Below are 24,624 nucleotides of genomic sequence, written 5' to 3' on the forward strand. Positions count from 1 at the left end.
TAGTTTGCACCAACCTGCTCTCCTAGCCTGCCTCATGCCGATTCATGTGTGCATATATCTACTCAGCAGCCTGGTTGTACCAGCCAAGGGCCACCAACACATAATTCCCTCTGAAAAACTCCTCTACTGAAGAAATAGTTGGATCTTGAGAGGTTATACCTCAGTCCATCTATTCCTAAATCCAAAGAGACACCATCACAAGCCACAGCTAACATTGCTCGTTGGTGACAGTGGTGGTGAAGAGCATCTGAACTGAAGCATGGCTTTGTTCCCACCTATGAAGATTTGCAGGTGGAAAATGCTAAATCAGCCTTGTTCCCAGGCCAGTGGCAAATCAACAGCTACCCAGCTGGTGGCTTCTCTTCCCAGCCAAACAGTGGCTGAACCTAGGCTTCTCCTTGCCAAAAACATGGCATTCAAGGCTCTTCCTGGACAACAAACATGCCTTTCGATTTCAGAGAGAAATATCCCATTTCTCTTACCTTCTGCCTCTGTGGGCTTTAAAGGGATTCTCACTGAAGGGCCAACAGGGAATTTTGTAACCCTAGCTGCCAATATCTAAGTCAAGTTTGAACTGGTTATTCAAGGGTCAAAGTGCTTTGCATCCACTCCATTGAGACTGGGCACTTTTTCCATTGATCAGGCTAATACTCTGCTGTAGAACTTTAAATGAAAACCACTACAAACACAGATAAACTAAGAATTAAAGGCAGTCTCATTTCCAACATGCTGGTCCCTTGCTCCACTCCATTGGGGGAGGGGTGAACTTGCTTTAATCACAACTGGTTTATGGTAAGTAAATGTCAAATATTGCCTTCCCCCAAATGCACTATTCTGAATTCCCTAAGGACTGTATCAGTAGAACATGTACATTCATCATTTAAGCCCTAACAGCTAGCTGAGGCATTTCTTTATCGTTAATCCTAACTCATACTATCATCTATTACTGACTGTGCCTTTAAGCACTGGATGTGCTTTTCATTTGTTTGTTTTGTAGTCCATCCTGAAGTTTTGATCCTGTATTTTTCTTACTGAGCTATATAATCTTTTTGAAAAAAATAATTAGCAAATATAAACATGCTTATAAGAAGATCGTTTCTTAAAAAAAAAAAGTGGCTGGGAAGAGAATCCACCAGCTGGGTAGCTGTTGATTTGCCACTGGCCTGGGAACAAGGCTGATTTAGCATTTTCCACCTGCAAATCTTCATAGGTGGGAACAAAGCCATGCTTCAGTTCAGATGCTCTTCACCACCACTGTCACCAACGAGCAATGTTAGCTGTGGCTTGTGATGGTGTCTCTTTGGATTTAGGAATAGATGGACTGAGGTATAACCTCTCAAGATCCAACTATTTCTTCAGTAGAGGAGTTTTTCAGAGGGAATTATGTGTTGGTGGCCCTTGGCTGGTACAACCAGGCTGCTGAGTAGATATATGCACACATGAATCGGCATGAGGCAGGCTAGGAGAGCAGATTGGTGCCAAAGAGCACTTTTCAAACTATGATGTGCCTATGAATCACCTGGAGATGTTGTTTTAATGTAGATTCTGAGTCAGTTAACCTGGGATGGAGCCTAAGTTGATGTATTTCTAACAAGCCCCAGGTGATGCTGCTGTTGCCGCTCACACACCAGACACTGAGTAGAGCAAGATACTGGGGGCATTTCTAGAAATTTACATCCCTGTCATGTTCTGTTTATCACTCCTGGGCTTGTTGGCACACACAATTCAAAGGAGTGCTGGTACTTTTTACAAGATTATTCAAGTTATAAAAGTTGAGGTAACCAAAATAGACCTGGGTTGGATTTCGTTCTTCAGTTTGAGATACCGAAATGGTTGTCTCGGTTTTCTGTTCTTTGCTACATATATTTAAAGATGGCCTGTGCAAATATCTTCTCGCCAAGTCTGGTGAGAGTCTTGTTTAATAAAGCATTCAAAATAATCCCAAGCTTTCCGGATGACACAGATCAGTCGTGTGTTTTGTTTTGCATTCTGGCTTCATTCACTAAATAAGGTTGGCAACACATGCTCATGGAAATGGGATTCAGAAACACAGACGTGCATGCTTAGCTGAGATTGGTTTCCCTGCCTTCCAGTTCTGCATCACAGAACTGACAACAGAGGCCCCCCTCTGCCTAATTCCAGGGAAAATATAGAGACATTGGGAATGGTTTTTAGAAATGTCCTTCTATTCTAATGGTTTTTAGAAATGTCCAGATAGCCTTCTTTACCAAGTTCACAGTTCGCTTCCCTGGAACCAGGCATTGTGGAAGGATAACTCACACCGCTACCGGGGAAATAGCATCCGTGGCTGGTGCTACCCATGCAGCCCAGGGACAAACTCCGTTTGGACAGCTTTCTTTATTTAACAGTTTTAATAATCATCATCCTTTCACATGCATTATTCTAAGAACTTTGCTTGGCCCTAATGCCTACACTATTCTCTGAGCCAGGTATTATTTGTCCTATTACAAATATGAGAAAACAACAATTAAGACAACTTATTCAAAGTCATGGTAGTAATCAGAAGTAGAAGTGGAACTCAGGCTTTTTAAAATTTTAGTATTATTATTATTGTTATTATTTAGAAATCATACTTTTAAATGCTCCAGAGCTTTGAACTCTTAATCCTATAACCACTTGGTGTTCCATAGGGAACATGTTAGAGTTAAATTGGGTCTTCCACCAAAAGATGTATTGAAATCTTAACTCCCAATACCTGTGAATATGACCTTATGGAAATAGGGTCTTGGTGAGGGAGAGACAAAGAAAGAAGGATGAGGGAGAGAGTGGGAAAGGGAGACTGTGTCATCCTAACAAAATAGACCTTTATGCAGAGTTCAGCCCAAGGGGTAACTTACTTGGGGCACCAGCATAATGTGTCCAATAAATAAATAAATGGTATCAAGTCTAAATACTGCATAAGTACTATTTCAGATAATACACACATACCCCCCCCATACATACACACACGCAGATTAATATATAAGAAAAGTATCTTTCATTGTTTTCATATTATAGATGTGAAAATTAAGGTCTAGAGAGGTTAAGTTACCCAAAGCCACCCAGATCATAAAAGGTGGAGCCCACAGTCCCATCTCTCTGGTGCTTCCATCTCCTGTCCCTAGCGTGATGGCCAAGAAAGCCTGCACTACTTGGGGAGATTGAGGCTTTCCTGGAGAGCCCCTAAATTGGAGGCAGAGGAGCTATGGATGCAGTGTAGTCTCCTGGGGCTCGATCATGTATCAGTATATAGAAATGCTCATTTTAAGAAAGTGACTGTCAAAGGCTTGAAATATTCTCATGCACCTGTTCAGTTGTTTAGTTATGTAACTAAAGTAGGTGCAGAAAGAGCAGGAAGTATGTAGACTGTTTTTGTTCCCACTGTTTTAATAAACTATTTAAGAATCTGAGAATGACTTGTCAGTTTATGCTTTTCACAGTAATAGCCATTTAGATGGAGTTGATCTTTGAAAAGCAATGAGATTTCATAGTCACCTGTGAGGGTGATGATGGCCTCAGATATGTAATTTCAGGTGTCACATAGGTGGGGTGTCAAGAGAACCCAGGAAGGGAGGCATTGTGCCTTTAGCAATTGAGCAGAATGTTTCCCGAATGTCTTCTGTGTCTTCGAGGCATCTTGTTTTTGAGAAATCTTATTCTGAATAGAGAGTCAGAGGTAGTTCAGGTCACATCACATGGTTGGTGATACCCTTAGAGACTGCCGCGTGCTCTGTTCCTACCTGCAGCTCTGACTTTATTCCCTTTCACTCTCCTGCTCAGGTATTATACTACCCTTCTTGCCATTCTGATGTGTGCCAAATTTGCATCTACCTCAGGGCCTTTGCACTTGCTATATTCTCACTGTACCATTTCTGTCTTTCTGTCTTGAATACTTTCCCAGAGATCTTTTCATGGCTTATGACTTCTCATCATTCAGTCCCATCTCAAGGTCATCTCCTCAGGGATATTTTATCTAAAATAGCAACCCTCTACCTCTCTACAACGCCATGATGATTTTCTGTAAACATAACCTTGTTTTGTCTTTCTTTTCCACTGAAATGTAAGTTCTGCCTGGGTAAGGATTTATCATGGATACCACTGCACTTGATACTAAGGAACCATTCACCAAGATGGGTTATGTGAGTGAATGAAACTGGGCAACTACATGAAAGTATGAGAGGGTCCTGTACAGGGCTGTGGTGTATACAGGAAGGGCATCCCAGTCTTAGAGAAATTCTCAGGAAGGGTGAGGATCAGTAGAGTACTGAAGCCAAGGTAAGGTTGACATTGAGGTAAGGGAAGAGGGGAAAAGATTTTTGGCAGAGAGAGCAGGACATTTGAGGTACTAAATGTTGTTCAGTATAGATGTGGGGTAAATTATGACATTGGGGGTCAGGAGAGATGAGACTAGGGCAAACTCTTTCAGGGACTTTGTCCCCGTGCTGATGAGTCTGGACAAACAGATCCTACACAGTGTGACAGAAGCCCGAGACAAGTGAAGGCAAGAGCTGAGCATCTCCTGATATGTGTTGCTTATCTAGGCAGGACCTATGTCCCACCTTTCCCCCACCTTGTCATTACTTAGGTAGATGCCATCTGGCCTGGAATATTCAGTTAAGCCTTGGGTTTATCTTGTGGGGCTAGAGCTCTGGTTGGCTTCCTGATTTACTCCTTGTGGCACCTTCTGGCAAGGTCCCAGGAATGTGAGTGACAAGGCAAAACAAGGCACCCTGAAATTACCTATAATGAAAATGACTGGTAATCTCCAGTGATTACTCTGTGTGTGAGTGACAGGGTTGCACTTTCTGCAAAACCTTTTGCTGCAGCAAAAATGGGTCCTGTGGGGCTTTCAAGTTGGAGAGTTGTATTTTTTTCCAAATGAAAATAGCTTCAAAACTTTAGCATCATGTATTCTTTTACCCAGGCAATGAGGTTGATTATGAATATTTAATATACTTTATGAGGAGATACACCAAACCTCTTTTAAAAATGTAAACCCAAGTTAGAATGAATGAAATAGTATAATTCTTATACTACAGTGGAGTGGGTCAGCAGTTAGATTCCAGGGGTCCCATCCCAGGGCCTGTCTGAGTTCTTAGAACATCTACAGGTCATGGGGAAAAAGGGAGCTTGGGTCAAGTGAAGGTGCCTCCTAAGGCTGGGATATGGAGGATGAAAGTAGGACCCAGTACAGTCCGATGGCCCATCTACATTGACACATTTACAGTCCTCTGTGGTTGCCGGCTCCCCGTTATGGAGAAAAGGGGTTCAGAAATCATGGGGAGATGCCCTTAGCCTAAGTTTCTCCAGACCAATGCAAGGGATTGGAGAAACACTGAGCTCTTTGTTGAAAATAGTTTTCAAACTTGTTTGCAAAGCTAACTGAAATGCATACTGCTTGGGAAGCCAGAGGCCAGATGATGGAGAGGCTGCTCTGCTTGAGCCCACATGGCCACTCCCACCCCCTTACCCTCTGGGCCACTTCCTGGTGTCCCTGTGCCATTTTTAGAACACAGTTTGTAAACTGGATACACATACATGTGTATGATTTTCAAATTAGGCATAATTTTTATATATTTATGTATAGTATTTATATTTTATATTAATATATAATTATATGTATTTTTTATGAGAAAATAAGTCCAACCTAACTCACACCTGACCCCAAACTAACTCACAGTTGGCCTCACATAATTTTTTGGATCTATACCAGGTTGCTGAGTGAGCTGGGAGATATATCCAACCACAGGGTATCAGGCATCATGCTATTGAAAATGAATGGCTTCTAGCCTCCATTACTGACATCATATTCTCTATCCCGATCATGACTGTCCCTCTTCCAGGCAAATGCTTTTGCTCCTATGACTGAAAGTTTAGGTTAGGTCTCCATATTCTGAAAGTATCTGTTCCTGTATCTATGAACATAAATGTACTGTACTTAGCTCCTGCTCTCCGTCTCATCCAACAGACTGTGTACTTCTGTCCCGTTAATGCCCCTTCAGCCTTTGAGATGCAAATTGCTGTCACCTCCCCCAGGAAGCCTTCCCTGACTTCTCCAGGCAGAATTAGGTTTCTTCTCTCTGCCCCTATGGTGCTCTGTGTTTTCCACACAATCAGACATTCTACTACCTTTTTCACTTTTTGCCATAGTTGCTTACTACCTGTAGTATTTCTTTGCTGCTTTCTGCATATCAACCTTAAATCAATTCACTTAAAAGAAAAAAAAAGAAATTAGGCCTCATTCTAGATAACAATATACAAGAAACCATTGAAAAGCAAAGAAACCAAAAAGCACTGAAACAAAAACTAGATATGTGCTGTTAGGATTGAAGGTAAAAAGGAAAAATAAAAGAGATTTGTTGAGGGAAATAAAGGGACAGAAGAGACTTGTTAATGCCCAGTAAAATCCTATAATTATATGAAATTAGCCAAGACAAGTGCTCCATGAGATTCCCAACTTTATACATCCCCCAAACTTCCATTTTCTGAATTTGGAAGTCAATAACAAACTTGCTTTGCAGAGCATGGAAAATCAGGAAAATTAAAACCTTTATAGTGATCACGTTCTATTGCAGTGCTACAAAGACCAGATTCTGCAGAGAATAAAGTTAAGTGGCAAGAGGGCCAAACCAGGAACATACAGCACAGGAGCCCACTGTCAGAAGCCACTTAAAAAGGCTCTGTCTTAGAGACAGAGCCCATGGGGAATAGAAAAGATAAAGGGGACTCAGAATTTCTTCGACAGAGACAGCAAATGTCAAATTAGTTCCTGGGAATATTTTGGAGGCATCTAGCCTAAGTGATTTTGGAAATTTCTGGTGACCATAATGGCTCTACCATCTGCTGGTATCTTGTAAGTAATATTTTCATCTTCCTTTAAAACAGATGGCTTCAATTAAAAAGAAATAGATGGCATATCGGTGGTGATGCCAACTTAACATGGTGCTAACTTAACATAGTGCTCTTAATTATTGTACCATTGTTTACACATTATGTCAAGTGTCACCTCCATGGAAACTGCTTAATTTTACTGAATGGCAAAGTATATACAATAGTCGTGCTGGAGAAGAGACTGGCCTGCCTCTCCATTTCCTTGTGGGTTTTCCTCAAATATATGGGGGGAAGATATTAGGATCTGGCCCATTGACTGACCCAGCCAGAAATGACTCAACCAAGAAACTCAGAATTTGGAGAAAGATTAAAATGTTGAAATGGGGGCCAACTTCCCTTTTAGGCGATGTCAAAAAATGCAATTTCCCCTAAGTTGGACCACAGGGGAGTAGGATTGTGAGGGCCGTAAGGAAGAACTGATAGAGAAGTCCTTAAAAGAAGCTTTCTAACAGATACAAAGCTAGTTCTGGGCAAGGTGGAATTTGACCTTGGTTCATTTAATTTGCTGCTTCTAAGAAAAATCGTATATTTCTACAAGCCCATACTCCACTTCAATGCAAAACGACGTTAATTCCATTTCTACTGCTTGTGACATAAATCATGAATTTTTTTATGTCATTGGCATATTATGCTGTAAAGAATTTAACCTTGTCCAAGAAGAAGTCTAGCCTTGTGCTCTTGGCCCCTGGGATGTAATGTTTGTTTGCCTTGGTGCCTTGGGTGAGCCAGATAGTAACAGTGTGATTTTGGGTGGGGGCTTTGGGTCATGCATGCCTGGTTGACCTGGAGACTGAGTTTAGTCGCATGCACAGTCAATCAATCTTGCAGATATAATGGAGCCCCAGTAAATTTCTGAACACTGAGGCTTGTGTGAGCTTCCTTGGTTGACCATACTCTGTGTGTATTCTCACATATAAATGCCAGAAAAGTAATGCATCTTGACTCCATGGGGAAAGGACAATGAAAGCTCCAAGTCTGGGTCCTTCTCCTGGACTCTGTCTTATGTGCCTCTTCCCTTGGCTGACTTTAATCTGAACCCTTTACCTTTGATAAACTTTCAGTATAACAGTTTTCGGTGAGTCTTTCCAGCAAAGTATCAAATCCAAGTGTGGTTTTGGGAACCCTCTAAGTTTGCAGTTGGTATCATAACTAGGACAATTTTGAGGACTGCTCCCTTTTGACTTTGTAGCTGACCTAAACTCATCACACATATAAACTTCTTTTGACTTCCTGCATAAGGTTATGAATATAATATATATGGACACAGAGATCTCTTCCTAAAGCTCTCAAAATTAATTGGCTTTGTGCATTGGAGAAATTGTCCTTTACTTCATAGTACAGATAAATGATCAAGAATAAAATCAACTGAATTTGAGCAAAACAGCTCTGTAAAATGAACCAAACTACTTTGTTTTTCCACATCTGGGGACACAGAAGTCAGTGAGCTTATAGGCAAGAACTGCAGTCCAAGTCACTAGAATTTTCTTAAGGGTGGAGAACCAATTCATCACCAGATCTTGTTGCTTTTACCTCTGACATGTTTATCCCTTCCATTTCTCTCTGCCTCTACTTCCCCCTATGTAGTCAAAGCCAACATTATCACCTCAACTAATAAGTATCTCCAGACTGAATTCTGGATGTTTACATACAGCCATTCCTCTACACAGCTGCTGGAGTGATTTCTTCTAAAAATGTAAATCAGATCATGTTGTTCCTTATTTTGTCACCTCTTCAATGGCTTCCTGCTGCTTTCAGAACAAAAGGGTAAGATGTCTCATTTGTTCTACAAATATCTGTGGGACTTGACCCTTAACTTTCCAGACTCTCTTGAACCTGGTTCTCTTGCCTCTGGTCACACTGGCCTTTGCTCAGCCTTTCCTGTTTTCCATGCATCTGTAACAGGGCTTTGTACATGCCTTTGCCTAGGTGGTTTGCCTACCACTTTTGTTTGTTAATGCCCATACACCCTTCAATCAAACCTTTCTTAAGAAAGCTACTCTAGGTCTCCATGGATAAGTTTCATAGCTCCCTGTAATTCTTGTTCAGAGTGTTTTCACAGTTGCAGTTTCATTTCTGTTAGCTACTATTTTATAATCTGTGTCTCTAGTAGACGGAGTTCTTTGAGTTTGGGGGATCCATGGTACTGCACTTTTCCCAAAAGCCCCTGATCATTTTGGTGTAGGTGGGCTTCAGACTGGACCCTGTTCAGAAAACACTTGGGCAGGATGCTGGCAGCTGTCCCTTTGGGACTAAATACTGGTTGGAATGAGTGACTGCAGAACAAATATCACCACTCACGATCATCATTCACATCCAGGAGGTGCTTGCAGATGTTTTTCCCTAGTGGATTTGTCCTGAGCCTCTCAACAGAAAAGTGCCTTTGATGTCCAAACTATAGCATGGGTATGATAGTTGGCCAACTTGTTGCCATCTTGGGCTCCAGGAATGCAGAGTGTTGTAAGATACTGATCCCTTTAAACCTTGGGGCAGCTGTTTAAGGCTTTGGACAACCATGTCAGTCATGTCTAGCCACCAGGAGCATTGTCTGGGGGTCTAGGGCTCCCTTGAATGCTTCTTAAAGAGAAGGAACTGGTGACTTGTCTGACTATTTCTGGAGGTGAAGGGCACAATGAATGAGATCCAGCCCTTGCCATTCTTCCCTGGTGCATGGGCAATGAGGTTCTCTTCCAGCTGGATATAAGGTTTAGTATAGTGTGTGCCACTGCCATGATGGACAAAGAGTCCCATGAGCTCTAAGAAGACTTCACTCATGTTCTCAGAAAGCCAGGCCGCTGGGGAAAGCAGGGCAAGATGGCTGGGTGGGCCTCCTGGCAGGTCCACATCCAACTGGTGACCCCATATGTTTGCATTCACATAAATAGTAGATACTTTTATCCGTTTGTGACTGAGGTACCTTTTGGTGGCCACCGGGCTAGCTGCATGATAACTACTCTAACAGCACATGCACATCAGCAAACTAAAACATCACCATTATGTAAAACACTTGAGCGAAAAAGCTTGCCCTGGATCCAAAATCCGTTCACATTATCAGAAGACATTTTAATACTACTTTTTTGGATAAAGGAGGAGCTACTGGACTCTTAAAATATATATCCAAATGCTACACATTTTTGCATTATTGTAAAAAAATGCTGTTAAACTTTATATCATCTACTTACACAAAGTTTTTCATTTATGTTCTCTATCAAGAATTTAAAGAGATCATCATCGAACAGTCTCGACCAGGAATTGTTTGTACCCATTTCATGCATATAAGGGGATAGGAAATACCTATTCATGGAAGTAAGTCCAAATTATTATGAAAAAAAATTGAAAATACTAGGTTTTGAAGTTAGACACAAATTCAGTCTCTTCTATAAAACTTCTAGTTATTTGGTACTATCCTTATAAATAACATGTGATTTTTGTCCAGCAAGTCTTACATAGATTCCCCCCCACCCCAAATCCTCTCCAGTTTACCAAGTATGCCTTACCAGTATTATCGTTTTTGACATGTGCCAAGACATGAAAAAACACTGTTCTAATGGATAGATGAAATACATAAACAGTCTATTAATAGTCTTGCTATTTAGTGTGCTGATCAATAGGACCCAGCAGGGATGATGAAGGGGCTAGATATTGGCTGTGAGGAACAAGGAGTATTTATTTTAGAGATAAGAGAACGTAAAACGACAGTTCAGTTTTCTTAACAACAGATTATTGATTGTCATTTCTGCAAATGAATTCTCTATAAGGTCTCAAGACAAAGAACTTGGTATAAATTAAGTAAGAAACTGCATGATCTTGGTCAACTATGAAACTTCTCTAAGCCTCAGTTTGTGCAGGGGTCAAATGCAGATTATAGGATCCATCCCAAGGTCCATTGTCACACATAAATGAATCATCTTTAAAAATACTTAGAATATGTACCTAGTAAGCATCTGAAGATGGAAAGAATTGGGCCATGTAGTAGTGAGTTCCTATCACTAGAGGTATTCGAGCATATTACACATGATCACATTTTTTAAATGGCATAGTGACAATTAGACCTTTAGTTAAATGACTTTAAGTTTCCTTCCCTATTGCTCAGACTCCCAGACTGGAAGAAGCAGAACCAACTCTAGAATTAACACTATAGCCCATGTTGTGGGCCATCTAACAGAGAAGTCTTGACATGAGATCTTTCAATGGCCCCTCATAAGGATCTCTCGGGTAAGAACATTGACAAGGACCCTTATCCTTCTCAGGAAAGAACTTCCAGTAGCATGCGTCAGACTCACCTAGAGGGCTTGTTAAAGCATACATTGACAGACCCCCAATCCCAGAGTTTCTGATTCAGCACGTCAGGGGTGGGGATGGGGGTGCCAGAATCTATATTTTTAGTAAATTCTCAAGTGATGCTGATCCTGCTAGTTCTGGGACCAAAGTTGAGAATCTCTGCAGTAGATCAAGGGTTCTCAGCCCTGGCTGCCATTAGACTCACCTGGGGAGATATTTGGACCACAGCTGCCTAGACCCCATCCTGATATAATTCCACAGAGTGCTGGGTGGTGAGGCCAGGCCCAGGTGTGGGTTAAAGGCACTCCAGGTAACTCCAATGGGCAGTCAGTGCCAAGAAGCACAGAGTCAGAGTGTCTTTATTTCAGTCGGTGAGCACAGGGCCCCTTTCACTAGACTTCAGTGTTGGATTAGTATGTGTACTGTTTTTGTTATTACTTTCTCTTTTGAATTTTTTTTTTGAAATGTCATAGTGACATTTGAAAAACAAGTGTTTTGTACTCTGAGGCTGTACCAACCATAAGTCACACCCCTTCCTCCTAATTATTCAAGAGCCAACTCACTGTTAGCAATTAGATGAAAATCTGCAGTCTGTAATTAAGATCAGTATATATGACAGGGCAAACGGGGCCTGAATATTTTACTATTTATCATTTTATTACTTTAGGTGCTTTCAACCATTGTACTTGCAAGAATAACCTAAAATGACTCACAAGTGAGATGATAACTTGCTATACTTTTATGTCTTCTCCTCAGAGAGACTGAAACACCTTCACGTAACAATAGTCAATAGAATCCTGCCAGGTTTTCATGTTCACTAACGATACAGTGACTGTATGAGGTTAGCTTAAAATGCTTGCATCTCGTCGACTCACATCTTCTATAGGGGTTAGGTTGTAAAGTCGGCAAGCCTGGTAAAAGTTGGGCATGGTCAAAATTTTCCTGCCTAGTCCCTTGAATCCATGTTACCCAGAGTGTGGTCCAAAGGCCGTCAGCATGGTCATCATCCAGGAGCTTGTTAGAAACTCAGAGTCTAAGAAACCTTTAGAGTCCACACCAGCATTTTAATGAGATCCTGGGATGATCACATGGACATTAAAATTTGAGAAGCACTGCCATAAATTATTCATTAATTGCGAAGGCCTGGGACTGCAGAAGCTGAAAAGTCCAGAATCACTTATTTGGATTCTCTCTGCGTTTTTGCTGAGGTTTCACTTTTCACTAGGAGGGGACGCCCGCCTCTAGACTGAACAAGAAAAGCAAGGAGAGCGATTTTTCTTTCCTTCTCTTCTTCCTCTCCTTCAACCTTTTTCTTCTATAGAATCCATGTAATGTTACTTGAAAATACATGTGTTGCAACTTTCATTGTATCTTATGCATTAGCTCAAAATTGGATTGTTCATCTAGCATGCACCAGGAACCATGCTAGCTACTGAAGCTATTACAGCAAGGAGGAAAAAAACAGCTCCCATCTTAATAGGCCTTAGTGTTTGAAACTGTCCACTTAGAGATATGATTAGCAGGTCTCATTACATGAATAATGCATAAATGTGTTCTGTTCAACTCAGTGTTTGGTTTCCAAAAAATTTTAGTGAAGAACCTCTCCTGTTAACTGACCATCCACTCTTGAGGCTGAGAGGGCATCTTCTGAGTGAGGCACCTACCACCAGTTTAATTAGACTCCTCCTACAACTCATATAAAGGCCAGAAGAGATGGCTTGACATAAAGGCAACCACACGTCTGAGCTTCCAGACCCAGGCCTCCAGTGGCCAAGGAGAATCAACGGCGTTGAGAACAAAAGCATCTTCTGGGAAAGGCTGGGCAGCATGCTAGCAAAGGTCTCATCTGTCGTGCTGCCAGAGCCTCTCAGTATTGTAGTCCTGAGCACGTCTTGGGCTGCTGTCAGCACCAATCCCACGCCCTCTCTCAGAGGTCTCCAAACAGTCTAATAACTTCATGCTCCTGCTCCCTGGAGGAAAGGGGAAAATGCTCCGTTTTCCCTGCCCTCTTGGGAATTTATCAATTGCACTTTCTGGCTGCTTGCCTTCTGTTGTGAACATCTTTCTTGGAGGAGAATGCTTTTTTCACTTCTGAAGGGACGGAAGGAGTCACCCATGAGATGAGAGCTGATCGCCTAATCCTGTGATCTGAATTTCTTCCTGACGTCTTAAAGCTACTTACATTCATGCCACATGTTTGCCGTCCTTAAAACGCCACAAGGCATTGCTCAGTGTTCTCTTTCCCCAACAATGGCTGGCAGATGTTTGGGGTTTGATGTCTTTACATGCCTTTCATCAGTACAGAAGCTGTACCTCTTGTTGGCTGTTCTTCCCATACAATGGTTGCTGTGTGTTGATTTATCATGTTTAATGAGAAATTGCCACTTGCCTCCGAATAAAAGGAACAAAGCACATATTACAGGATATTTATGTCTAAATCTATTTACTATTTATGAAGAATCTAAAAGCTTAGCAGTCTCCTTCAAATACAAACAGTAAAGCTTGAAAAAACTACAGCTGTTTAAAATTTCAGATCATTAGTTGAACGCCGGATCTAGATTTGAACATTCTCTTTGAGTACCTCTTTTAAAACAAAGCTGTTGAAGACAATGCTGTTAGGTCTTTTTCCCACTACAATGCAAGCTGAGGGCCTGATGTTATTCCCAGGAGAACTGCTGACTCGGAGAGGCTGGGGTTCCAGTTTCTAGCCCCCTAGCCCTCCCAGCTATCATTGAGCCCACCGTGAGATGGGCTGTGGGGGAAGCTTCCTGCCTTGAGTTGAGGGAGATTCACACAGTGGCTGGGATGTGCTCTTGCTGAAGCCAGGTCATTCCCCCATGTAAACACTTCAAGAAGAGTCTCCAGGAGGTTCCAAGATAGGTCTGATCTTGCGAAAGTCCTAAATGATTGTGTTAAATTCTGGATACGGAGGAATAATTACTGAATGTTGGCCATAGATCAGACTACAACCTGGGACCTTAGCTTGTGTCATCTTACCCAACCTCAAAAGAGCCTCCTTAATAAGGGTACTCAAATCCCCCCATTGCCAGACACGGCAGCTGGGGTGGGAAGATGCTTTTGTCAAAGTAACACTATGTCTAATTCTGAAGTCCTTAACTCTGACCCTAAGGCTGGCTTTTTCTGTCAGAGATGCATTGTTTGCTTCCTCTGGGATTAGATAAGTTCTCACAGGCAATCAAGTTATTCCTCTTAAGAGAAATCCATCTTCGAAACTATGAAGTTTGTTAGAAGCTTGGAGCTGCACTAGATTCAAGATGGCCATGGCAATCTTGCGGAGAAAGCTCAGAATATATTCCTTTCTAATCCTTCCCAGTGACATAATGCACCAAGAGTCAAAACAGGGAAAAGAAAGTTGAAGAATAGACGAAATTGTACAGTTAGGCCAGTGTTTATTCACCACCTGAGGCACAATTCTGAATTAGATCATTTGAAAACCATCTTTTGTTTTAGAACATGTTTATTGTAGAATACTTGGGAAGTGGGTAGATCTTTTTTTCCTGCTAATTAAAGAGCTGCTCTGAACACATACCCATTGGTTTGAATTTTTGACCATATAGAGACTTGCAGGGAGAATACTTCCATTTTTTTCCACTGTTGCCAAGTGTCCAGAAATCTTGCTGTAGAAATGGCCTCTCTGAAGTTGACGTAACTATGTTCATGCTTAACACAATAGCATGGAATCTGACATTAGAGCTTTTTTTTTTTTTTTTTTTTTTGACATTGGAGCTTCTTAAGACTGGGTGGTCAGTTTTTTTGCAGATCCAGAAGTCTTCTTACCTGAAATAAAACTGAGTTTTGAGCTTTCAGGTCAGGGATTGGCTGCATTCCAGGGACCACCTGGTGAAATGGTTGCCTCAACTTTTGGATTGTTCTTATAGATTATCCTTTGGTATCTTTAACTTCAAGATTTTTGAACATACAGTTCATAAAGTCAGAGAAAACCTTCTGTTCCTAAGCTGAGAACTCAGAGTGTATATTGTATCTCACAGAACCCACTGCTGTAATGCTTCTGCAAGTTATCTCTTCTCTTCCTCAGTTTAAAAACCCCATATGGCCCCTTTCTCTCTAAGGGTACATTCCCACAGCCTTCAGAATAGAATTTGAGTATAGTCACAGTTCTAATATATTTTTCTGCCTTGCTTCATTTGCACACATCATATGCTTGTCCAGTGGTTTCCAACTGGGCGAATTTGCCCTCAGAGAACATTTGGCAATGTCTAGACATTTCTGATGGATGTGTACAACTGTAGGATGGAACTCCTGGCATCTAGTGGGTAGAGGTCAGGGACGCTGCTAACCATTCCACAGTGCACAGGACAGCCCCCTGCAACAAGGATTTATTTGGCTCCAAATGTCACTAGTGCCATGGTTGAGAAGCCTTGTGGTCTAGCTATGCAGGAGAATGGCTCTTCCTCAGTGTACCTATCACTGGAAGGCACTACATTGGTCAGAAGCAGGACCTCTGAGCCCAGATGACTGAGCATACATGCAAGTTCCTCTACCTGTCAGCTGTGTGCCTTTGGGGAAGTTACTTAAAATCTCTGTGCCTCACTTTCCTCATCTGTAATATGGGCTTAATGATGCATATACAATAAGGATACTATGATTAAATGAATTAATACATGTTAAGTACTTGAAATAGTGGCTTGTGCATGGGAGGTACTCAATACCTGCTACCCAGCACCATCGCTAATATTGTTGCCATCATTTCACGTACTTGGACTTTGCTTAGGATGATCCGTCTGTGTGGAACACCCTCTCCCATGTTGGTTCATTGTTTGAGCCACATGTCCCCTGGCCATCCATGAGAGCAAATGGCTACTTTTAGTCCTCAGCACATACTTCTAGTAATGCATCCATGAATCACGTCTGACAAAGAGTTGTTCTTCCTTCTCCTTTGGGTTGTGACCTCCAGGAAGAGCTGCAATTAGTTCTAGCTCAGCGTTACATGTCCAGTCCCACACAATAGTAAATACTCCATAAATCATGTCTGCTGGTTTGGGGTCAGGCTCTGTTGACAAGAAGACTAGTAGACAAACAGTAAACTCATCTTTCTTCTCAGACTTGGTTTAACCTCTTTAGTAAGCTTTGCAAGCTTATAAAAAAGAAGCCTGGATTTAAATGGGGCATATGCAGTGTCTTTATAACCCACTCAGCAGAAGCTAAACTAAGTGCAAGACAGAATCCTCTTCCCTCCCAACAGACACAACACACTCCTCTCCAGCCATGCCAGCCTCCTGGCCTCGGGGAGATATACAGCTTACGTTGTTATCTGGTATTAATAATTCATTACTTCTTCTATGGCCATCTATCTTTATTTCCCATTCTAGCTTGAGCTGTTTACCTTTCCATAGATAAGGTGACCAGGGGCTACTCATTGTTGATGATCACCTACAGGTAGAAGGAAAGAGAGGTTTTTGTTGCTGTTGTTTCGTTTTTCAGACTGTGCTGTAAATCTGAATATTCTATAATGAGGGATTTGCCTTGCCCCCCGGCTTAAAAATGAACTTGTTAGTCTAAAGATATTTCAGCTCATTAAAGAGACATGGGTGTGTGTAAAATGGGGTTAGAATGGCTTCTAAACTACCTTGTCACTAAAAGCAAGGATGATGTTCTTCACCCCCATGAGCTGTAGGTTGTACATCTATAGATGAGGATGATGCCACCTACCTCAGTGTGATGCCTTGGGGATGAAACGAGATGCTGTATGTGCAAGCACATGGCAAAATAAAACTAAAAAATGTTATATAAGAGATAGCTGATTATTATAGTTAATTGATGATGATGAAATTTTTAAAAATTCTGTGGATTTTTCCTTTTATCTTTTTCTGCACTTCTGGAACATTGACTCATTATACTGTTCTGCAGACAATATTTAGCAACCAATATAATCACTTGTGATTTTTTTTCTGTTAGACAATGTATAGCTTGTCTGGAAAGTTCAGAAACAAAAGAGGCAGTTTTTATTTTTCCTCTCCCTTATGCAGCCATCTTACATCTACATGAATTCTAGAATGAGCATCCGAGAAGCTAGGAGAGGTCTCTCTTTAGCTGTAGTATACTAAATCAGTTGATAGAGCTGCTCTGGGGTTCAGTATGTTACACGGGCACTAGCTTTCTATGCTAGTTTTGCAGTAAAAGTTCTCTAGAATATAAATTGATAGCAGAGACTCCTTTAGATGATGCATAACATCACTAACTGTTCCTCATTCACATAAAACTTCTACTTTTTGGAAATGATAGACATCTTTTGTCTTTTGCTTGTATTTTTTCCTTACTCTCAAACATTTACAAAGCACCTGCCAGACACTGTTTCCAAGGACTAACCAATGCATAGGGCAAATCAAGTATCAATGCATGGGACAAATCAATCCTAGGACATGTCAATTTGACTCTGATGGGAAAGACCAATCATTTTTCAGCCAACACCAGAATTGCAAAGTTGGATAATCACAAGTGAAAAGTGTCTGGAAGTGTGCTTTTTGGGATTGGGTGAAGGCCTGTGCTCACATCCTTGAATATTTAAGTTGATTTTTTCACTGTGGAGCAACACTGGTGTGACAAATGAATATGTACATTGCTTCCATTTGGGTGGTGATTAAGAAAATCATCCTCTCCACTAACTACAGGGTTCTACTATAAAACAGGTGATGACTTGCACCTTACCTGATTTTTAAGAATTATGTGCAGCTAGAGAACCAATAAATACAGAACAGTATAAAAGAATGGGGAATCTTCCCACCCGAGAGAAAACCATTTATGGAAATTTTGTTGTTGTTCTTCACAGTATTTATTGTATATTCCACAGTGTAAACCACTCTTTACTAGATGCTACACAAGAAATGGATTCCAATGCCTCCAGAGAGGGTCTTGAGACTATTTTCAATCAATGGAAAGTGCTAAGAACAAATGATAACACTTCTATAAAGGACATTCCTATCCTCCTTTTTACTTTCTCTAGGCTATGGCCCAGAGCACTATCCAGCAGAACTTTTAGTGATGATGGCAGTGTTTTGTATCTTTGCCATCCAATATGGTAGTCATTAGCTAGGTGTGCCCACTGAGCAGTTGGAAGGTGGCTATAAGAACAAAATAATTTTATTTAATTCTAATTAGTATAAATAGCTCTGTGTGGCTAGTGGCTACCATATGAACCAATTGGCTACTGCTTAGTTGGTGATATTCATAAAAAGAGTAACAAGTAATTATGGAGCATTATATTATATACCAAGCATTGTGTTAAGCATATTATGTACACTAATCCTAATCACAACCTGATGAGATAGTTACTAATATTATACCCTTTTTGTAGATGAGAAATCAATACACAGAGAGTAAGCAAGGCACCCACATTGCAATCTAGAGCAGGGCAAAGTTGGATTTAGAAGTAAGTGTTCGGCACCCTCAGTTTTAACCTGTGCACCAGGCTGCCTCTCTATAAGATCCCATTGAATTCGTTAACAGCAGTGGTAATTGAAACAACGGTTATCCTGACCTTTTTTGTTACCTGGTTGGGTAGAAAAGCATCAATGAACATTTAAAAATATTTCATCTCTTTGAGAACTTCTGGGCTAATTAAATTCAGAGGTGGCCTACTGAGTAGCTTAGAATTGTTGCATAAAGATGTATCACCCCCCCTGTGCCTACAGAAGGCCATGACCTGTGGCCCTGTGCAGGAACAAGAAACACTAACCCAGCTTCTTATCTGGGGTTGTCATGGAGATTCAGCCTTAAACAAAGATGGTGCTATGTTTTCTGGCTCCAGTAATAGAGCTCAGCAATTAGCCTCATCTTTATTTAGCTTGCAACACCAGTCTGGAAGATTCTCTTGAGAGGAGACCCTGAAATAGCTTCTCACAGTGCTAGCACACAGCTAGAAATGATTTCCTGGGAACATGGTCGATGCCATGTGTGTGATAAACCTGAATATTTAAAAAAAATCATTTTAATATCCTGAAAAACACTCTGATGTATAAATGACCACCATCACGTCAAAACTATATTGTATGTGTTGATTATCAGGCAGGGTTTAAAGAAAAAAAAAAGTTTCCAAACCTGGATGTGTATCAGAACCCTTGGGAACTTTGTGACATTTTGATGAGCACCAGGGTAGGAAACAAAAGATATAAATTAGACTGAAGTATAAACTGAAGTGCATTTCAAAAGATTTCTTCTTGGCAGATTTTCTGCCATAAATAGAATTTTAAAATTGATCCTTGGTATTTCCTTAAATATCTGAGTACTAACAGTAATATTTTAATGTAACATTGCCACGGTAGTGACCGTGTTGAATGTATTTATGGAAAGGAAATATGTGCTGTGTTATGAAATTAAATGGAAGCAAAGTGTGTTTAAATGTGGCTTCCCAGGTCTCTCTCTTGATAGCACAGTGAGCTTTTGGCTTTAAGACACCGTTGCTCCAGAAATGATCAATACTAAACAGGTGAAAGACAAGACGAGATGTATTGATATTTCAATCTGAAAATCCTGCAAGTCTTTCCAGACAAAAATCAGATACAGATGGATTACTTGACACTCTCAAACTTTATTATGTGTGGTACAGAAATAGAAAGGGTACAAGAGATCACATGGAAAAGGATCAGATTGGAATCTCCAAATTCTTTCCTAGAGGAAACACAAATAGAAAAATTCAGTTAATGTTAGGTGACCTAATAACAACACTGATGGCTAACATTTGAATAACTATTGTGCCAAACTCTGTTCTTTTTTTTTTTTTTTTTCCTTTTTTTAAGTAGGGGCTTGGTCTCATAACCCTGAGATCAAGACCTGAGCTGAGATCAAGAGTCGGACGCTTAACCGACTGAGCTATGCAGGTGTCCCCAAATTCTGTTGTAAGTGCTTTACTTTTATGTAGTTTTCACAACTATGAAAACTATGAGGTTATATTTTACAGATGAGGAAACTGAGGCACAGAGAGATAACCTTTTCTAAAGGGTCAGCATTTTGTCCACTTGGCAGAAATGGCGGGGTCTCACATGCTGATCCTATTTCACTTTCTTTTACTTTGTAGGGGAGTCAAGTAGGAGCTCCCACTGATGCTACCATACCTGCCACTTTACCCAGGATGGACTGACAACCCAATACCCAGGGAGGGACTGGCTTTGAAAGGGTCCCATCAAAGTAGATCACTGTAGGGATCTCTTTCCTCATTTGCTGGTATTGATGTCTTTCCTAAACCCTAGACAGGGTTCTAATGGGCTTAAAGTCTGAAGACTCCTTTAGTGTCATTTCTCCTGATTTTGGGACTATTGAGAGGAGAGGGACATTGCTGGTATGTGAGGAGGACCACCTAGGGCTAAGCTTGTCCTGGAAATTGGATTCATTACATTCCTTGGTGGGCTGGGTAGCAAAGCTTGCTCAGAATGCAAAACAATACTTGCCTTGGACAATTGCCTGACTGTATGCCCGTGCAGATGGCCACTTGTGGTTGCACTTTTCACCTGAATAGAAACAACAGCTAAAGTCTCAGTCTGGACTTTGGCAAACCACCACAAATTAAAATGCAAATAAAATTTGTAAACATGACCAAAATGAGGAAAAGAGAAATTAAGTTCCTATAACAAAAATCTAAATTTTTCATGCTAACCCTGGGAGGCCAGCTTAATCAAATTTTCAGCTAACACAGATGATAATGACTCTGGTGGCCAGTTTCTTTATAGAGCTTCACTCTGGCAAAAGCAGAGAGAGAAGGAAGAGGTGATGAAACTATGGTGGGAATTAGCTTTCTGCATGTTTGTGCCAGGGAAGTGCCATTTTTTAATGTGAGCAAATCCTTTTCTGAGCTTAATTTCATTTGCTGAGGTTCTCATGCCACCGGATGCGGAGGTGGAGTCTTGCTTGCAGCAATCAATATCTGATGACTTGGGATTTTAACTCTGAACAGGCTGCACTCAGCCCGGGGTGACCAGTAGGCTTGAGTGTTTTATTCAGTGGAGTTCAATGAGTTCTCAAGAGTTAAACATTTTCAACTCTGGAAGACCATGTTCTTGGAAGTAACCGCTACAGTCTTTAATTAATTTTTCAGACCACCAAAAGAATCTAAGAATAGGTGAAAGAGTACCAAATTGTCTTATCATTTGCAGTACCATCCAGGAAGAAAAAATGAAAGAGGGCTTCAAAACGTCTCTGAACTCCGATTTTGCTTTCTGCCTTGAAGCCCTCGAGGGCTTCTAGAATCAACCGATGAGAGCAACAAATGTTGATGAGATAGATTATGTAGACTGAAATGTTGTGTTCCATCTTATTTAATTTCAGAAAAGTTGATTAAACAGGACTCTGGGCAGAAGCCCCTGTTCAGACATGCCCTGTGCCCCTGGGCACTCGTGTGTCACTAGGAAGTTGCTGCACTGCTCTGAGCCTCAGTTTCTCCATATGTTAAGTGGGGACAGTAAGTCCTGTGTCAGTGGATGGTTGAGCACTTTGTAAGTCTGTAGCAATAGGGATAATATGGTACAATTATTATCCTCATCATGTGATACTATTATTAAATTGCTATAAAGCACCATGTGAGGCCCTTTGAAGACAGAGATAAATCGGCCCAGCCCTTCAAGGAAGTTCTATATTTGATATAAGCTTGATAAATACTAAACTTCAAAGTATCAACAAAGATCTCTGAGGGGTTTTGTTAATTGATTTTGTTGTAGTATCCTGGCCTCGAAAGGAAACAAAATGTGTTTTCAAGCAAAGATTAAGGGATTCTGTTCCACTCAGTCATTATTCTGTCACTCAAGACACACCCCAGAATGATTATTTGTACTTAAAATGCTCTTCAGCTTGCCAGCCAGCATGGAGTTACCTGTCGAAGTTAATCATATGGAGTGGTTCATGTATCAGGCGGTATGAGCCTATCTGTCCCACAGCAGCCTTGCTGAGTAACTGATAGTCTTCCCTGTCAATTTCACCAAGCTGAAAGGCTATTACTGACCCATCAAAAGACCAAAGTGACCCATCTTGGAAACAGCTTGTTGTATCTAGAGAAAAGGTTGCCTGACTTCATTGGCAATCTAGATGCCATTCCTTTCAACTTTGATGGTTTATGGAAACAAAAAATGTAACCACAAAAAGGAAGAGAAAGCAAAGCCAATTAGAATAAAACAGAAAGATGAGCAGGGACTAACAATGCTACGTCATGTATGCACAGCCTTTGTAAAGGAAGGCTTTTGTTGACAGGATTCCATGCCACCTTCATGGTATCCTCTGGAGAAAAGCATGCTCCCATCTTCTACCAGGGGAAACTGAAGATCACATAGGATAGGACTTACCCAGGATCCCAGAAGACCATGAGGTGATAAAGCTTATGCTACCTCAAATATTGGAGCAGAAACTTAGTGCAATTTTCCTTATTCTTGGCCAGAGAAAAGAAACAGCACACTCAAGGTCAAAACTAATTCTTGGACCAACACTTACGGGAAGTGGGGTTGCTGATTCATATCGTGTTCTTCTATGTGTTTGGGTCAGCTCAGCAAGAAGAGGCTGTGGACACATTTCCTCAATCCTCTTAGTGCAAGCTGGGGTCCTTGGAGGTTACTCTGAAAAAGGGCAGAGATATAAGGGCATTCAAAACTAATCTTAAACTTGAAAAGAAAAAAATAATGAGAATATTCATGTGGATCATAAAGAGAAATAATGATTACCTTTGATTCCTAGAGAAAGTTAATTTAAAATGCATCCAAGTTCCATTGTACAGCCAAAAAAAACCAAAAACCAAAAAACAAAAAACTCTGCGAAGCTGAGACATGTCTTTAGGAGGCAGAAATAAGAGTCATCATCACTTGCGTTCTGAGAGGATGCTCATTCACAGTAATTGGGAAGAAGAAAGATTGTAGAGATTAACTGACTTTGGTTTAGGATACACACTGTTTTCTTTTTAAATGCAAATGATACTAGGGGCCTAAAAGACAAAATCTGTCCTAGATGCCAGTTTCTAAAAAAAAAAAAAAAGTACTTAACAATCAGAAAACTACCAAATTGATTTTGTTTTTACCAAATTAGAAGCTCTAACCATTTAAATCAAGTGTGCACAGGATCCATTACCAGTGGTAATTTTGAAGTTCACATGCCCTTTGAAAGACAAAATAGATATCCGTAGGCCATAAAAGGAAAGAAATAGGCACAAAACTGTCGGTTTTATACACAGGGTTAGCTCATCAAGAGAGACCTTGGTTAATTACCTATGTGCAGATGCAGCACTGACCGTCAGTTTTAAGAGTTTTAGGTAAGAACCACAACATAGTTTTAAAACCTGTGACACCACAGTCAAAACATTGTCTTTTCAAGGCAGTTTGTAATTTTTAGAGGTTTTATCTGGAAGAATACAACTCCACTTGCTCAGTCGGCAGATGCAGTATTTTGTTATTAATAAATACTTATTATTTAAGGTGTACATACTGTGTTCTAGGTCAGGTTAGGAGGCTTTGGTATGTGAGGTATTATATATACTCCAGTCATTCCGTGTGCACTTTCTGAGAACCTAGTGTTTGTCACACCCTGTGCTAAAGGCACAAAGATAAAGCTGACTCGGTCCCTCTACACACAGGCCGCTTTCCTGCATGTCATTCCCTGCAACCATGTGCATCCAAACACAGTACTTGAGCCTCACAGAACTGCTTTCTAATCCCAGCATATACCATATTCTTTTGTACTTCTGGCTCTTTGTACATACTTATTTTCTGTCTTGTGTGTCTTTCCTTTATGCTTGCCTGGAGTCCTCCATCTTTTAAGACTGGCTCAAACAAAACCTGCTGGGTGAGGCTGTCCCCCTGTAGCTTGCTAGCACTTGGTACAGACCTCTCCTAAGACCTACTCTTGTCACTTTGAATTCAAATTGCTTTCCTTTGAGTCTTCCTTAAGATCTGGGCTCCCTGTGGGTATTGTTCACTTCTGTCCCCAATTCCCAGTCAGTTCAGGGCTGGCCTAGAGGAGTGGTGCTTGACAAACATGTCTTTGATGGACCCAACTGAAGAATACTCTTAGAGTTCATCAATCCTGGCCAGATGCTGTGGTGCTGTGATAAAATGTAAAAATTAATTGTCATAGCTTTGGGGCATGATGCATATGTTTCTTTTATGCTAAGAAAGAGTACAAATTCCAGCCATGTGAACTTTCATCCCGTTTTTTAAGTGGAACTGAAGTTGTAGAACCAAGTTGGCAAATACTGTTTTTTTGAGGATGCTGAGATATCAAACCCCAATGAGAGAAATAGTGGTGTTTCACAGAGCTCTTAGGTAGAAAGAAATAGGCCAACAAGATTTATAGCTGCATTTATTTCTAAGGTGATTCTATATCAAAGGTCAGGTAACATATATTCTGTGCTATGCTATACTTACAGAGTGTTTCAAGATGGATTTTAAATTGACGGAGTCTCCAGTTAGCACAGAGATATCACACTGAATGTTAAGGAAGAGGAGAGTCTTA

General features: G+C 40.8%; 1 protein-coding gene across 6 annotated transcripts in view; it reads right to left on the minus strand.

Moving 5' to 3' along the window:
* The window catches only part of GRM7 (glutamate metabotropic receptor 7), a 932,433-nt gene that overhangs the window by 21,924 nt on the left and 885,885 nt on the right, over positions 1 to 24,624 (minus strand). Inside the window, exons 11-15 of one of the 6 annotated variants that reach the window (XR_013449109.1) lie at positions 24,537 to 24,596; positions 22,845 to 22,989; positions 22,618 to 22,739; positions 20,592 to 20,651; positions 19,718 to 19,815 (exon numbers count right to left, since the gene is read on the minus strand). The exons of 2 other annotated variants lie outside the window; for them this stretch is intronic. The gene's annotated coding sequence lies outside the window, so the exon portion shown is untranslated. Of the gene's footprint in view, positions 1 to 19,717; positions 19,816 to 20,591; positions 20,652 to 22,617; positions 22,740 to 22,844; positions 24,597 to 24,624 lie in introns of those variants that run through there. 3 more of the 6 variants (XR_013449111.1, XR_013449110.1, XR_013449112.1) reach the window with 3 other exon arrangements.

This window comes from Halichoerus grypus, chromosome 1 (assembly GCF_964656455.1).
Source record: "Halichoerus grypus chromosome 1, mHalGry1.hap1.1, whole genome shotgun sequence".
Classification (NCBI taxonomy): Eukaryota; Metazoa; Chordata; class Mammalia; order Carnivora; family Phocidae; genus Halichoerus; species Halichoerus grypus.